This window comes from Leptinotarsa decemlineata, unplaced genomic scaffold (genome assembly GCF_025532065.1).
Source record: "Leptinotarsa decemlineata unplaced genomic scaffold, Ldec_3_MD MMD2_P_RNA_scaffold_5, whole genome shotgun sequence".
In the NCBI taxonomy this organism is placed as follows: Eukaryota; Metazoa; Arthropoda; class Insecta; order Coleoptera; family Chrysomelidae; genus Leptinotarsa; species Leptinotarsa decemlineata.
Window position 1 is genome coordinate 11,270,319 of NW_027412532.1, and position 17,573 is coordinate 11,287,891.

Genomic DNA, 17,573 nt, shown 5'->3' on the forward strand with positions numbered 1-17,573 from the left:
CTTCTGAACTTTGACAATTGATGACGGCTATCTTGCTTGAGCTTCATCTGTCAAATTAGTTGTCATTTATTCAGTCTGTTTCGCCAAATAGCATTAAACGGCACGTCTAAATGATAAAATTGTTTTATCAAATTGGGTGTTCTGTTCGGGCAACGTACCGCACGCTTCGCCTATTTTACGGTCGCCATTATCGTCCTATCGAGGGGACTATTCGCAATGTTGGTGGATAAATTCGAGTCCACTGGTTCAGTAAACGATCGACCAACACTCGTACATTGACTGCTAAAAACATCGTCGCTGTCTGTGAGAGTGTACAGGAGAATCCGAGGCAGTCGATTTCGCGTTGTTCACAAGAATTCGGCCTTTCGCAGGCCATATCTTGGCGAATTTTGGGTCGTGACTTGGGCCTGCACCCGTACAAAATTCAACTGTCCCAGGAACATAGACAACGACGTGTGTTCGCTTAATAGGCTCTGGAGCAGTTGGCAACCAACCTTAAAAAAAATCATCTTCGGCGATAAGGCCCATTTCTGAATCAATGGAAACGTAAACGAACAGAATTGCCTCCAGTGCAGAGTCACTGTTTGGTGTGGATTTTGGGCTGGCAGCGTCATTGGTTCATATTTCTTTGAAAGTGGCGTTGGCCAAGCCATCACTGTTAAGGGCGAGCACTATAGGTCGATGATTACCAACTTATTTTGGCCTAAATTGGATGATCTGAACACCAACGACATGTGGTTTCAACAAGACGGCACTACGTGCCACACAGCTCATGACACATGGTCATCTCACGTGAAGGTGATGTGAACTGACCACCGGGATCGTACGTTTTTTCCTCGTGAGACTTTTTCTCGTAAGGCTTTATTCAGTCGCAGGTGTATACAAATAAGCTACAAACCACAGCGGTCCTTGAAGCCAACATAATAAATGCCATTGGTCAAATTCAGCCTGATTTATACGCCAGAGTCATGGAAAGTTGGACGTTTCGGATGGGCTCCACCTAGTGAAGCCATGGTGGACATTTGAACGAAGTTATATTCCACACATAATGGCATCAATAGGTTTTTCGAACGAATAGTTGCCTTGCAGAGATGAAACTCATTCGAAGTTCGAAACTTCTTTTTGCAATGAACCACGATTGCGAGCCACGTCATCATTTGTGTGGTTTGAGTTTTCTATCATAAATGACGCTTTGGTTAGGGGAGATTTTATTTATTTATTCAAAATTTGGGCTACAAACAGGTAAATACCCATAGAAGCATCCACTGATAGTAGTGGTTACAGAGATACTCGGTGTCAACAGATACAAGAAAGAATAAAAATTAATGAATTAATAAATTTCGTACATACTAACCAATTATTCATTATTTTGCTATGTGTTGAATATTCTTTTCATAGTTATTTTGTAGGAATTCAACGTAATAGAGAAAACATTTACGTTACTACAATATTTGTTGAATGAATCACACATTCTAGTAATTTGGGAGTTTTTGCCCAAATTTATGTTGAAATTCGGACTGATAAGTAATTGTTTGTTCCCTATGAGGAACGTGATAAAAAATCATTGATACTAGATTGGGTGAGTCATAACAGTTTGTTATAATTTTATAAATAAAAACTAAGTCAGTTGGTAGCCAGGCGGTTCGGCATGGGTGATTTGTTCACTCTCTCGAATTGACTGCCGTGTTGGTCGGTGGTTCAAGCCCTAGTCTGAACAATCGATTTTCACTTGCTATCGTCCAACCCATGTTAGGAATCACACGTTAAAAGGTAATACCTCGTTAATCCTTAGCTCGCACAAGTTTCGACTTCTAAGGTTTTCGTTCATAGGGGTGCGACAGCTGGTTAACGGAAAAACAGATTTCAAACAGATTTTTTTTATTAGAAGCTGTATTTTGTAGTGAGATCGAATTTCGCTAATGCCAAGTGTTACATAAGTCTTCGTTATTTTGAAATGCAAGAACCTTACAAATTTGTTCTGTTCTGGAGTCTTTCTAATCGTAATTTATGTGTATTATAATGTGGGCTCCATATGACTTTTCCGAAATTAAGTTTACTATAAACAAATGCATAGTAAATAGATTTATTGCTGCCTCCTTGTTGAAGTATTTGCATATTCTGCAGAAAAATCCCAAGATTTTGCTGCAGGAATTTAATCCAAATGGGGATTGAAAGTCTTTTTTGTATCGAAATAGATTCCAAGATCATTAATTTGGTCTACTCTGTTGATAATATTATTGCCCAGGGAGTATTCAAAATGTATCGGTATGTTGTTTCTGCAAAAAGATATTCATGAACATTTATTAATATTAAGTTTTAATTTATTGAGGCAACAATATTCTAAAAAAGAATTGAGGTCTTCCTGAATCTTTGAGCAATCTATAATCGTCGTTACTTTTCTAAAGATTTTTAAGTCATCACCATATAATAGTACTTGTGAATGCTTGAAGCAATCTTTCAAATCATTCATAAATACTAAAAACATTAATGGACCCAGATGTGAGGAACTCCCGAGGTTACCACAAATGGAGTGAATCTGTATCCATTTACGCTCACTAGCTGACTGCGATTGTGAAGGTAGGATGAAAGCCATCTAAGGGGATCTCCCTGTATACCGATTCCAGAAAGTTTTGGAATAAGAAGGTTATGGTCGACTTTATCAAATGCCTTACTGAAGTCAGTATACAGTGTCTACCTGTCTACCTGTGCTCGATTGTCTAATGCAGTTGAAATGTAGTCGGCATATATTAACAAATTTGTTTCTATAGCCCTCTTGGAGAAAAACCTTGCTGACTTGATATAATAAAACATAGAGTCATAAACGATGCTGTCAACCAATTTGCTGAAAATGGACAGTTCACTGATACCTCGATAATTTATTACTGAGTTTCTATTACCAGAGTTTTTATAAATCGGGACTAGCAGTTTTCCAAACCTCTGGGAAAGCACCAGACTGCATGGATTTGTTGAATAAGATGCTCAAGGCATAGCATAGACCAGAGGCACAGTTTTTATCGAAGTATGTAGGAGAACCATCGAGCACCCTTATTCACATTAAGTGAATTCATTTTCTCTAATATGATTTTTGGAGTGAACTCTATTGAATTTAACAGATTATTGTTGGTGATCTGAAGAGGAGTATGATAGGTTTGCTGATAGGGCTCGTAAACGCTGCGAAAATATCTAGCAAATAGGTCGCATATACTTTCACCATTTTCAGCAAACGTTAGCAAAAATAGTTGCCTTGCAGCGATGAAACTCATTCGAAGTTCGAAGCTTCTATTTGCAATGAACCACGATTGGGAGCCACGTCATCATTTGTGTGGTTTAGTTTTCTATCATTGATGACACTTTGGTTAAGGGAGATATCAGCACTTACATGAACGACGAACTAATGAATTTATCAATAACTTATGATATCATTGATTCATTTTTCTAGATGAATCTGGTAGCAAATACATTATGTAACATTATAACATCCTCTCGTGAATTTTCCCACAAATACCTATATCGTAATTACAGTAAACATCACATCCTTCATAAATTCTTCGGAGGATTCAGAAAATATGTGTACATGTACTTATGTAAATTCTATGTGAAACTTCTTGTATGACCGTATACATCGGCATTATTAAATATCCTTTGTTCAGAAAAATCGTTATTCCCAGTAGAAAAGAGGAACCACGGTCTTGAACAAATTCCGCTTGGTTAGTTTTCACCTGTCCCAGAGGTTTTTAACGTCTTACAAGTGCGACAGAGTGATTCACGAATAAAATGCTTTTGATAAAATTATTATATGGAATTGCGATTGTTTGTTAACGAGATCTTGGAATTTGAACAGGAATGACTATCAGAGAATTCAATGTGATAGTGATAGTATTTTTGGATGTGATATTGTCGTAATGTTTTTAATGAAATAAGGCTTCACCTTTTACTCTTAACAAAAGTAATGCGGAGTGTCTTATTCCGAAACTTTGAAGTAGGTACGCCATTAAGGATAACACGAAGTATAAAACGCAGCCGACTGGTACGGAAGCCAGCAGAGACAATTTCATCAGAAAAGGAGAAGCTGTGAACTTCAACCAAATATGATATTCAATTTTGAAAAGTTCAAAAATAATAAACATCATGACGGCATGTAGAAAAGAGCCAGATAGCTGGAACAAATGAAGCTAAAAGGAAAAGCCCCCAAAACAGCAGAACCATTGGAGAAAGTGATAATTAAAGTGGAAGAGAAAAACTACGCGGACGCCCTCAAAGAAGTGAGGGAAAGCGTTAACATGGGGAACATTAGAGTAGACATAAGAAGCATCAGGAAGACTGTAAAGGGCGACATCCTACTGGAGGTTAAAGGTGACAAGGAAGAAGCGAAGACGCTAAAGGACACGATAGAGAGAAATAACCGGTATGCAAAGGTAGCATATCGAAATCAAGACAGTACTCTACACATCTTAGCTAATATGCTAATATGAATGAACATGATTTGAAGGTTGCCTAAGCGAGAACCCTGAATCTTTCACTAGAGGAGGTGGACAAAAACGTGAAACTAATCTCATTTAGACCAAACCTAGACGGCACTGGCACTGGCCAAGGAAAGTCATAAAGGCTGAAACTATAAGAGTTGGCTCGGATCTGTGTAGAGTTAGATCCGAGGTAAACTTGATGGGATGCTACAATTATCTCAATTTTTTTCATAGAAGTGCAGAAAGCACAAAGAAAGATGTCTGAACTGCAACCAAGAGGGGGCATGTCGCAAAGGAATGCAAAAATGAAAAGTTCTGCTTGAGCTGCAACACCGAAGGGCACAGAGCCGACCAGACCAACTGCCCGAAGTATAGACGCCTCATAAGAAACAAGGCCGAAGCAAGGAGGAAAAGGGTGACAATCTATTTGCCTAACGGTCGGTCGGTAGCCAAGCGGTTCGGCGTGGGTGATTTGTTCACTCACTCGAATTGACTGCCGTGTTGGTCGGTGGTTCAAGCCCCAGTCTGAACGATCGATCTTCACTTGCTATCGTCCAACCCGTGTTAGGAATCACACGTTAAAAGGTAAGACCTCGTTAATCTTTAGCTCGCACAAGTTTCGACTTCTGAGGGTTGTCGTTCGTAGGGGTGCGACAGCTGGTTAACGGAAAAACAGATTTTGAACAGAACGACGCGAATCCTCCAAATAAACTTCAATGAGGCGAGAGCTGCTCATGACGCGGTCATCGCGGCAGCTGGTAGACTTGCGGATATCATTCTCCTCCAGGAACCAAATGAGGCGAAAATAGAGCGGCGGGGCCTTGCAACAGACAGCAGAGTTGACGTCGCCGTATATTGTAGAGTCAAGGATGTCGGTATAACAAGCCACCGGAAAGAAAATGGATATGTTAAACTCATTTTCACCAACTGTGTCTTGTATAACTGTTACGAATCACCGAACTCATCTATGTGGTCCTGCGATCGTTCCATCGACGAATTGATGCGGGATGTGAGGCTGGATGGTCGAGAGGTGGTGATTGCCGGCGACTTTAGTGCCAAGTCTCCCTCATGGGGATCATCGGCTGCGGATAAGAGAGGGGAATCCTTGGAGGAGTGGATTCACTCTCTGAACCTATTAGTTCATAATGAATTTAGTGCTCCCACTTTCGTCAAAGGAGCCAGCACATCGCACATTGATCTAACGATCTCGTCGGAGAGGAGTGCACAGAAGGTCACAGGATGGAGGGTCCTGGAGGAGTCCCTTAGCCTGCACGAATTCATCATTTACAATATTGATATGGGGAAAAGAGGAAAGCGTTCTACTCTCAAAGGAAACGCCACCTTTAACAGAGAGGTATTCCGGAAATCAGTGAGAAAACTGTCACATAATGTGACAGTAGCTAATGTGGCGCAGAAGATCTGGGTTGCGCATGCCCTCGCCTCCGAGACGAGGGTATGCGATGTTGCACAGCGAAAGGAACAACCTTATTGGTGGACTGACGAAGTAGATGCGCCTCGCAAATATTTTAACACCCGGAGGAGGGCCACTCGTGCTTCGCGTTCGACCTGCCTCGGGGCCTGATCCGGTGGATTGGGTCTTTCCTGAAAGACAGAACATTTCAGGTTAGAGTAGAGGGCTCTCTATCTGACAACAGAGAGATCCTCGCTGGAGTGCCACAGGGGGCCGTGCTCTCTCCCACGCTCTATTCCCTTTACACCAGCGACCTTCCGAGGTCCGAGCATGTGAAGGTATCTCTCTACGCCGATGACACGGCTCTCCTCTCATCTTCCATGGGTCGGGAGCTCGGGATCGTCTATATGCAACGTGCATTGGGCGACCTCGAGCGCTGGTACCTCGAGTGAAAGATCCGAGTGAATCCGGAAAAAACTCAGGCAATAACCATGGGAAGAACGATAGCTTCTCCGGCCATGAAATTAAGAATCTCTGGAAGGGAGATTGATTGGCAAACGCGGGTCAAGTACCTAGGTCTTCTTATAGACCGTAGGCTCACCTGGAACCCGCACCTGTTAAGCGTGAAGGCAAAGATCCAGAGTCGGGTGGCAAGCCTGTACCCTTTGATAAATAGAAAATCTAAGTTGAGCCTAAAGAATAAAATCACGATCTATAACATGATGTTCAAGTCTGTCATCATGTATGCTTCAGGCGTTTGGGGACAAGCGGCTCCGACTAACATCTCCATCTTGGAGACTTTACAAAATAAAATTCTACGGATGATTGTGAATGCTCCGTGGTTCGTGCGGAATGAAGCCATCCGCCGAGATTTGAAGCTGCCTTCCATTCAGCAGTCCATCCAGTCGAGAAACCGGCGAGTTTTTAATTACGCCGAAACTCACGAAAATCCATTAGTCAGGGAAGCTATAGATTACGCTGTAGACAACCCCTCCCGATATAGAAGGCCCCGACACTCTGTCGAATGAGGCCCCTATGTCCTCCGTTAACAGATGAATAATATCTTCATCCATCTCACCCCAGCCAGGTAGGGGTATACAGCAAAGGGCGGTATGAATGTCTGAGGACTTTCATGCCACCATCAAACACCAGTCATGACCCGTTTGCCTTTCTGACAAACACCAGTTAAAAGGGGAAGGGAGCCAGGCTTCAACCTGAATAAACTCAAGATGGATTACGTCGTCGTGCTAGAGCGCGGGGACAGGTATTGGGAGATTTGGAAATGTCATATAAAAACGCACGTTTCCTATATAGAAAATCAATTAGAAACGGAGAAGGAGATGTGTGACAATCTGGAAAACTATTCCTTTGTCCACAGACACAAGTAAGTGGTACGTACGAGATAAATAAAAAAGAAGAGTGGAATACAGTTATGCAACTTTTTCCAACCAGGGACCACATATGGAATGGTAGCGATATTATTCAGCTCACTGTTGAGAAAGAGTTCACGGAAGAAGAAATCCGACAAGCAGTGAACAAGTTTAAAAGTGGCAAGTCTCCCGAGTCGGATAGCATTCGAGTGGAGGCACTAAAAATTGTGGTGGACACGATCCCCGAAAAAATGAGAAGCATATTCAACACTTTCCTCAAAGCGCAGAGCTTTCCAATGGAATGGAAGAGGGCTAGGATCGTTCTTGTTCCGAAGGGTGTACTGAACGCTGAATTTCGAAAGTTCCGTACAATATACTTGCTGGATACTCTGGGTAAACTTTACCAACACTCGATTAAAAGCCGTCTAGAAAAGGAGTTAGAGGAGACGGAAGGCTTGTCACCGAACCAGTTTGGTTTGCGAAATTCGAGATCAACGATTGATGCCGTCAGATGGGTGGTAGATACATAATAAATGTGTTCACTACTGCAGAATGGAGCTGCATCTGGGTGAGGCTAAGATACATGGGTATAAGCCAATATTTGGTGAACATCATTGGGAGTTATTTCACTGATAGGAAGGTATTTATGGGCCGAATAAAAATGAAACAGACCCAGGGGGTATCACAGGGATCGATGCTTCGACCGTGCCTGTGGAATATCCTGTATGATGGGGTTTTGAGGGTCGAACTACCTGCGGACTTGGCACCTAATCGTCAGAGCCCAAAATGGGAATGGCCTCATGGAAAGAGCAAATTATGCCATAAGGAGAATAGCTAGAAGGATTTTCCAGAGACATCTCCAGCTTGCACCCGAAAAGACGGAGGGCATCACTTTCGAAGTGAGCGGAAGGACTATTATACCAGCCAGTTAGCTACAGTATCTTGGGATATGACTGGACGATAAATGCCATTTCGGACAGCACGTGAGCACAACGGTTCGGAAAGCAGAGACACTAACTGCGGCACTCACGAGGATAATGCTGAATATCTGGGGCATGGGAAGCATGCGAAGGTCGGTTTTGAACGAGGTAGTCCAGTCCATAGTAACATATGGTGCTCCCATCTGGCATGGTGTCCTGCAAATCGAAATATATCATAATATGTTCACAAGGGTACAGAGGCGAATGCTCTTGGGAATAGAAAGAGCGGAGCGCACTACGGTTACTGGAGGCTTGTATGTCATTACATATGTCATTTTCATTGATATACTTATCGAGGAGAGGGCCGAGGGGTTTAATAATCAGGGTCGCAGGAGCAAGGTTGAAATGAGGCAGGAAACAGTAGCAAGATGGCAGGCTTGATGGGCGCAGCATTTGCACCCGGCTCAGTGGACGAAGACATTAATCCCCAGTAAAGAAACATGGCTGGCATGTTTCAGAAGGCTGCACTACTTTTTGACCTAGTTCCCAATCGGACATGGCTCGTTTGGAACCTACTTATCAAGAATAGGGAAGAGAGAAGATGATCAGTGTGCCTACTGCCTGGCAAGGGATACTCCAGAACACACGATTCTGAAATACGACAGATGGAGCCAGGAGAGGCATGTGGCGGAGACCAACTCAGGAAGCCAATTGATAGTCGATAACCCAACACAACTCATGTGTGAGATTCGCCAGAATTGGGATGACACTGAGAGAGAAAGACGAACGCACACTCCAAATTTTGGAAACATTAGATTAGATTGTCGGGGAGCTGGTCCATGACCTGATTCACTGCGACCTTTTAGGATCTATTGTGATGCTCCTTGATTGTTAGATATCATTGTCTAGCTTGATCTCTTCGATGAGACTCCATAGCCTTGACACTGACCCCTCCATATAGCTGGTAACCTCTGGTTTCTATTCCCCGCATCTTGCGTGCCTCAGCCTTACTATCGCTTCACATTCACAGAGCACATGCCGTGCGGTTTATTCCTTTTCTGGACAGAACCTGCAATTGGTTTCTTCTGTCAGACCCATGTTGCTCATAGGTTTCCTGAGTCGGCTATGCTCCGTTAGTAGAACCACCACTACCCTTACAACCTTACATTTGTGGTTCAGCAGGTCGTCCGTGAATCTGGGCGATAGTTTGGAAAGATAGACGAGAAGTTAAGTTTGCCAGACTTGCGGTTGATTCAACGCAGGTTTTCTTAGGGCCAAACAGGTAGGAGGATTTTTAGGCGAGAGCTTCACCCTCGAACCCGACACTCCGTCTTTGAAAGATTTTCCTCCTTCAAACAAAGGTACAGATATTAGCACATCAAACTACCTGAGTCAACATAAATACGCTTTACGCAGTCGCAATATCGGAGATAAACTCCAGATGTATGAACCTCTGAAGAAGCTAGCCACTCGTGCCAGCGAAACGTCAGGAAGAAATTAAAAAAATCGTGTACATTTCTTTGAGGTTTCCAGGTATCTCCTATACCTATATTCTTTTCTGTAAATATTTTTTCTGTAGTATTTTCTTCCTTACGATGATGGTGAAAGTGAACTTTTTTGCAGGCTTCATGCAATTTCATGCGATTTCATGCAATTTCATGCAATTTATAATGAAATGAAAACTAAAATCGCTTGGCATGTATATACATTATTTCTATTAAATAAAATTGTATCATGACCTGCAGTCAAATATGATTAAATTCGACGTATGCCTCTTCATTGTTACTATCTCATTTTCTAGAACGTTCATGTGAAACATTCACTTTTCATAAATGAGCCATGACAAGTAATTATCATGAAATGTTTACCTACTTCCAACGAATACTTTTGCGTGATTTCACGTCTAAAACGCTATCTAAGTACACATTGCAATGCTTGAAAAAAGTTACTACTTTACTCCACTTTCGAAGAAGAGGAACAAAACGTTTGAGAACTAATATAATTAAGAACGTGTACAACATTTCGTTTTGATTCATTGAATTCGTTAGTTTTCTCTGCTTGTTAAAAATTCTGCAAATGATGAAACAACAATTAATTTGGATAGCAAGAATTTATGGCAAACATGACCCCAGAAACACCATTGTTGAAATAAAAAAACTTTCCCGTTCACAATTTCTCAAGAGGTTAAAAGGCTATGAGTTAACATATTGACCTAAACAATGGCAATCATGTACTCGAATAATAATATTCTGCAGTAGTTTGGACTGACCAACTGACGACTTGCAAGTGAAATAGTTCATAGGTAGGCACTCGAGCTCTAGAAGCTCGATAATATGACATTTTGTTTAATTTCCGGCAGCTCAAAAAATTTTAATCACACTTTTTTATAAAGGGTCTTCCAACAAGGACTTCCTAACTGACAGTTGATAACGGCCATCTTGTTGAAGCTACATCTGTCAAGTTAGTTGTCATTTATTCAGTCTATTTTGCCGAATCACCAGCATTCAACAACACGTGCAAATAATAAAATTGTTTTATCAAAATGGGTGTTCTGTTCGGGCAACGTACCGCGCGCTTCGCCCATTTTACGGTCACCATAATCGTCCTACCAAGAGGACTATTCGCAATATGGCAGATAAATTCAAGTCCACTGGGCTCTGGAGCAGTCGGCAACTAATGAAACTAATGTTCATCGATAAATTATCTTAAGCGATGAGACCCATTTCTGGATGAATGGGTACGTGAACAAAAAAAATTGTTAATTTGGAACGATACCAATCCTCACGAGAACCAAGAACGTCCAATGCATTCCGAAAAAGTCACTGTTTGGTAAGGATTTTGGGCTTGCGGCATCATCGATCCAAATTTCTTTGAGAACGGCGTGGGCCAAGCCATCTTGTCAACAGCGAGCACTCTAGGTCGACGATAACCAACTTCTTTTGGCCTGAATTAGATTATCTGGACAACAAAGACATGTGTTTTAAACAAGACGGCGCTACGTGCCACACAGCTCATACCACATTGAATGTTCTGCACGATTGATATCAGGGCATAGTCATCTCACGTGGAGGTGATGTGAACTGACCACCGAGATCGTGCGATTTGACTCTGTTAGACTATCTCTTGTGGGGTTTTCTCAAGTCAGAGGTGTTTGCGAATAAGCCACAAACCACAACGGTCCTTGCAAGGCTAACCATATTTATACTATACAGCTGTACAATACAGGAGTACCACACATACAGGTATACCACACCTTTGGTGTCTTAAATTAATTTCACAATATTTCTAATCTAATCAAATCTAATATTTAAATGTTATAACTATATATAAAACCATTTTTAGCTATATAATTCACAATATTGCCTATCTACTTGTCCTAAATATATTTTTACAATGTGACCTTATGTAATAGTTAGTAAATCTAATGATATTATTTTAACAAGCTATAGATTATGCTATTTGGTATTGGTCCGTCATCGTTATTCATAATATTATTATGTTTACTTATTGCTACACTCTCATAGGCATCTAGTTGCCTGTTGTTGTTAAGTTGTCTAAGTAATTTTAATGAACTGAAGTCTATGGAATGGTTTTGTTGCAAAATATGATGAGCGACTGCTGATTTTTCAGGTCTTCCATATTTTAAGTGTGCTAAGTGTTCCTTATATCTTACTTTGATAGATTGATGGATGTAGCCTTTACTTCGTGGTAGGAAATCATAATGAAAAAGAGAGAAATGAAACTTTCTATGTTTTTCACCACTTTCATTTGTAACTAACGTTACTGCAGTTTCGTCCTATACGGACATTTTCAAACTTATACAATATTGCATAAGGGGTAAAAACACAGAAAGTTTCATTTCTCTTTTCTTCATTACTTCAATAGACATTTTTGTCTGTCCATAATATTTTGATCACAGTCCTTACATTCATTTTCGTAAATTCCAGACTTTTCCGAATTCTCCACTTTGTCTTTTGGACTTCCCAAAAGGCTCTGTAGTATATGATTTGTTTTAAAATCCACCTTCATACCTAGTTCCTTGAAAATCTTTCCAAAGTTTTTCGTGTATTGGTGGTATAGAACTGAGATATATTTATCTTGGTTTTTGTCCTTTCTGAAAGTATAGATTTCGTTAATTCTTAACCTAAACTTCTTATTCCTTATTATGTCATCTACAACACCCCTGCTATTTCCTGTATTGTACGTTTTTGTTTTGTGAACCTCTCATATGTTAGAGGGAAAGTCAAAAGACGATGCACTAAAAAATTCAACACAGCACGTTTGTGCTGTCCACAGTGATGTGAACTGTCAGGAATATGTACGTGTTTGTTTCTTTTCTAAATATATCGTATTCTAACCAATATGGATATGGAGGGTTAGAATACGATATATTTAGAAAAGAAAAAGTGTATCTGGGACATACAAAGGTAAGTTTTCACCAAATTTCGTAGAACAATAATTTTTTTTGAAAAAGAAAAATTAAAAACCAAAAACTTGGTTACTTGAATTTTTCACATAAATTTTGAGGTTATGTGAAAAAATTGTGGACACAAAAGATGTAGATCTTTTCAGTATTTACAACTTTGCCATTTAATTTTTTCCATAGGACTTGTAGTTGTAGTTTTACCCTTGTAGTTGTTGTTGTAGTTTTACCCTTAAAAACTCACGCCCTCCCACTTGTCGATCTCACATAGCCCATAATTTATTTTTCCTTTCATTTTTAACATATTCATATCCTTTTTGAATGGGTTTCATCCTACTATTATTTTTTTTCCCTTTTTACCATTTTTGAAGGCTTCAGCCCTGGTCTATTATGTAGCAAATAGGGCAGGACCTCTCCTTAAGACAACCCTGACTTGGATTAATTTATGAGATTTCAACGGTAATTATCGAAATACAAAATCCTCTTATCCTCCGTTCTATTTTGTAAGTTGACTACACATCGCGATCGCCAATTAATTTATCTATTCGAATTATATCAAATTGGAACCGGCAAACTAGCAATCGACATGTCATGTCAATGTAGTAGGTTACCAATGATAATCTTATTTTATGATCCACTTTCCCAAGCAATCTGAATTCTTCGTGGAACAAATAAGATTAAATAAAACAATAACTAATTATGTATCACGGATAGAGATTATTTCTTCAGGCAGTAAACATATGTTGGCGAGTTCAGCAATTTCTTCAATTGAAATAAAAGTGATGGTAACTTTTACTTCTGAGGGAAATCCTAGTCATTAGTAGTAGGAAGATTACACATCCGGAATATATTTACTCAATGAGATTATTATACCGATTTCCTCTCGGATTAGAGAGGATTTGGAATGATCTCTCCAAGATAGAATTTTGCTTGTGTGTTCACGAAAATAATTAATTATATGGTTTATAATATGATGTACGAGCTTATGAAAAAACATATTCCAACACGAATAAATTATAGTTACAAAACCAGATTATTAGCCAGTAAAAAATGATTCATTATTTCCATATATTCCAGTGTCTATATTTGCTTAGCCAAATCATGACCAATGAAAGCACCAAACAACGATATTTAAAGAAATTAGTTGGTAATTGGCAAATGTCCCAATTTATATCTAAATTTTTCATAAGCATTATTACAAACTATGCAAATAACATATTCCTACAAAAATAGCTGGCACTATATAGTTTTCGTACATGAACTGATTAATAATAATAATAATGTCATTTATTCATGGATCAAAACAATTACAATACAAGTACAAATTATATAAATGGGTGAATAAATAACTTGTATTCGAAAAGTAACTTAATACTTTCAAAGTGGTAATAAAATAAAAAAGGGATATAAACAATTTGATATAAAATTTAAACAAGTTATAAACAATTTGACAAAAGTTAAAGAATTTCCATTTTTCTTCATACACTTCACACATTTGCTTAGATGAGTTTTAAGAACCCCACCCCATCCCAGAATCCCGTAACGTAAATGGCTTTCGACCAAGGCATGATATAATGTCTTAGAGCAGGGGTCGGCAAGTAGTTTTGGGTGGGGTACGGATACTGTGGGAAAATTTTAACGAGGTCTAGAAAAAATAACGGATAATAATTAGGTGCTACCTATGTATTATTTTGGTTAAAATTTTGGTTAAAATTAACTACACTGACGGTATTGAGCCAGTTTTTTATAGTTTGGTTCTCGATAGGAACAGCAAATTAAAGTGTGTTTTCTAGGTGGGCGTCCGTTAATCTCGAACGAAATATGTTTTTCAAAAAATTCAATTTTGAGAAAGATATTTCACATACGTATGTTGAACCAAACATAGTGGCCAAATTTATAGCTAGTTTCTCGCAATTTTCATGTTTGATCCAAAGTTCTTCAGTGTATACCGTTTTATACATTTGCAAAGACACATCTTCTTGCGAACCAATTATGACTTTGACAGATTCAACAACTTGACAGCCACATCTGTCCATTCTACCGCAACATCAACTAATTCGCACAAACACACATACAAGCTAGATAGGAAACTAATTAAACCATATTAGATGTAAGTACTTCTAAAACAGGTTAACTAGGCAACTTATTGAAGTGAAATAAGTACTCAGTAGAATTATAAGTGACACAAAAATATTATTTTATTTAATAAATGTATAGTATATCTTATCTACGTATTAATGTGGTATACAACACATTACAATATTTGGCGGTCCGAGATTCGACCTTTGCGGTCCGTTTGTGGACCGCGGTCTGCCTGTTGCTGACCGTTGTCTTAGAGTGTTCCTAATATAGTAACTTTTGTAGATATTCAAATTTGTACATTATTGTTTGGATATGATCCCACCTCAAATGGAAATCTATATAGATCCCCAGTTTTTTTATCAATTCAAAGCCTCTTTTGGCTTTTTCTTGAGGGTGTTTCAGTTCTCACCCCGATACACAATAGCCATGTCATCGGCGACACCCATGCTATTACCACTGTTTTCGAGGGAGAATAATCCGTGGACATATATATTAAAGAGTATGAGACCGAGGACAGTGCCTTGAGGAACACCGTATTCGATCACTTCCTGCTTGCCAAATACATCGTCTACTTTCACAACTTGATGTCTATTTGATAAGTGGCGTTGAAATAGATTGATCCTTTATTGCTCGTGAGCCTATAAACACTTTTGAGTTTTTGTGACCGACAATTATCAAAAATACAACCAATAAGTCAAGTTATAGGCTATAAGTCTACAAATCGTACATTGATAATAAAATAAAGGTTGTTTCAAGAGTTTTGTCGTTTTCAAGACTCTACTCAGTCGATTAATTCCGTCAGCATAAACCTTGCGTAATCGGGTTTCGTTGAAGTCGATGAAGGCTGCTTTTGCCTGGTCCTGATTGTCGAATTGACTGTTGAAAAGACTGTAGTCGGTTTTCGAGAGATCTGGAAAGTATGATGGGTGAGGCACAACTTCGACGCTCAATTCGTTTAATTGTCGGACGGTTATTTATGAAATGTGCGGACGGGCGTTGTCATGTCCGGCTGCTGCTGCTGCTCTACATTTCCTCGATTCACTAACAATAGGACTCTGATGATGTGATTGTTGGGCCCGATTGCAGAGAGGTATAGTGAACCACACCATCATACAGTAACCACAGTCTTTTTTGGTGGGTTGTGCCTTTGAGAAGTGCCTGGATGGCACATCGGTGTCCAACCACTGTCCTGAACATCTTCTGTTGTCAAAGAGCATCCACTTTTCATTCACATGCTGATCCGATTAAAAAAAGATCGTTTGCAAAAGCAAGGAAGGACAGGCCTCGAAAGGTAATATCCCTTTCGCTATCCCACGCACCGTTTTGATGAGTCCAGGGTCCTCAAATCTTCGTCCTGGATTACTATAGGTTCATAAGCAGGACTTTACTGAAATCAATCGAGTGATCAGTTAAAAACCGTTAACTCCTCTTCTGTGCAAAATAAATCTAATCAAGACAGAATTCCTGTCTGATACTCAATTGAGTTCATCGACAGGAGTACAATGGAGTAGTAATAGATTTTTTTTGCGAACAAAGTTTCAAGAGAAGCATCTGCAAACATTCCCTTCGAAAAAGCTCACACAGATGTCTATCGAATATTATCTTATATATAATGTCTGAATATCAAAAATTTTCAAAATACGAATAAAGATGCTGGGGTTCAGAAAGAACGGCGAAGGTTGATATATCTTCCAGAAAAGCATTTCTTAATGAATGTCCAAAAACGAAAAGTTTGTTGGGGGTTAAAATCGACACCAATATGTCTTGGCACAACCATGTCGCTGGAATTGCAAAGGCTGCTTCTCAAAAGCTTGACACACTGTTCCGAACCAGAAAACTGTACACTTTTCAGCATCTTTTGGTGCTTTATTAAAGATCTAAAGCAACTGAACTTCAAACGTTCAAGCCAGTCTCTATATACCTACACAGTAGGTTTAATGGACTGACGCCTATCAGAAAACAACTACTCCCCTGGCTAATACCACGAAGGGCGTTGGATTATATATGACAGGCGTCAGTGCAGGAATCTTCACAGAAAATTTCCTGCATATGCAATTGGCAACACAACTGAAAGAGTCGACCTTCAATTATGGAACGGGCACACTTGCAGACCGGTTTCGGGCTTATTAGCCACTCATCAATGCAAGATAGTGACCATCATCGACCTAAAGTTGTAAAGCATAGCCCACTGACTAATAAGAAAGCTTTATTAAAGCTCGGATCAGACTTATTTTGTAGTATTATTCACATGTATGGAGCTCCACCCCTAAGCAAACCCTGAAACTGCTGGATTTCATCCAGAAAAGAGCCATCCATCCGATTGGAGACGCGAACATCACTTGCAACTCTGATAGTCTGAAACATCGAAAAAAGGTTGGGGATTTGTCTCTCTTCCAAAAATACTTTCACGGTAAATGTTCAAGTGACTTGGCACATTTGATTCCACCAATAGTGTTACATATTAGCGACGGAATGTGGCTGCTCATTGTCTCAAGGTTCAACTCAGTACAACTCGAACTTCACTGTTCAAGAACTCTTCCATTTGGAGAACTGCGTTTATGCTTAAAAAATCTGTTTAAAATCTATTTTTCTGTTAACCAGCTGTTGCACCCCTACGAACGACAACCCTCAGAAGTCGAAACTTGTGCGAGCTCAGGATTAACGAGGACTTACCTTTTAACGTGTGACCCTAACACAGTGGACGGAACTTCCTGAGAACGTTTTTCCAAATGGTTTTAATCTCCAGCGATTCAAATCCAATATGAATTGCTAATTTCGCACAGGCACCGTTCTTAGAGTGTTTTAAGGATTTTCCTGTAGTGCTTGTGTTTTGCCCTTAAAAAAAACGAATACGGATCGAGTTAAGCAGAATGCAAGACTGCGATGGGGTGTAAGTCAGGGTAT

The 17,573-nt window shown here is 39.7% G+C and overlaps 1 protein-coding gene across 2 annotated transcripts in view; it reads left to right on the forward strand.

Moving 5' to 3' along the window:
- Cad96Cb (protocadherin Fat 4-like Cad96Ca) overlaps window positions 1-17,573 on the forward strand; it is a 68,809-nt gene that overhangs the window by 14,339 nt on the left and 36,897 nt on the right. The window lies entirely within an intron of this gene.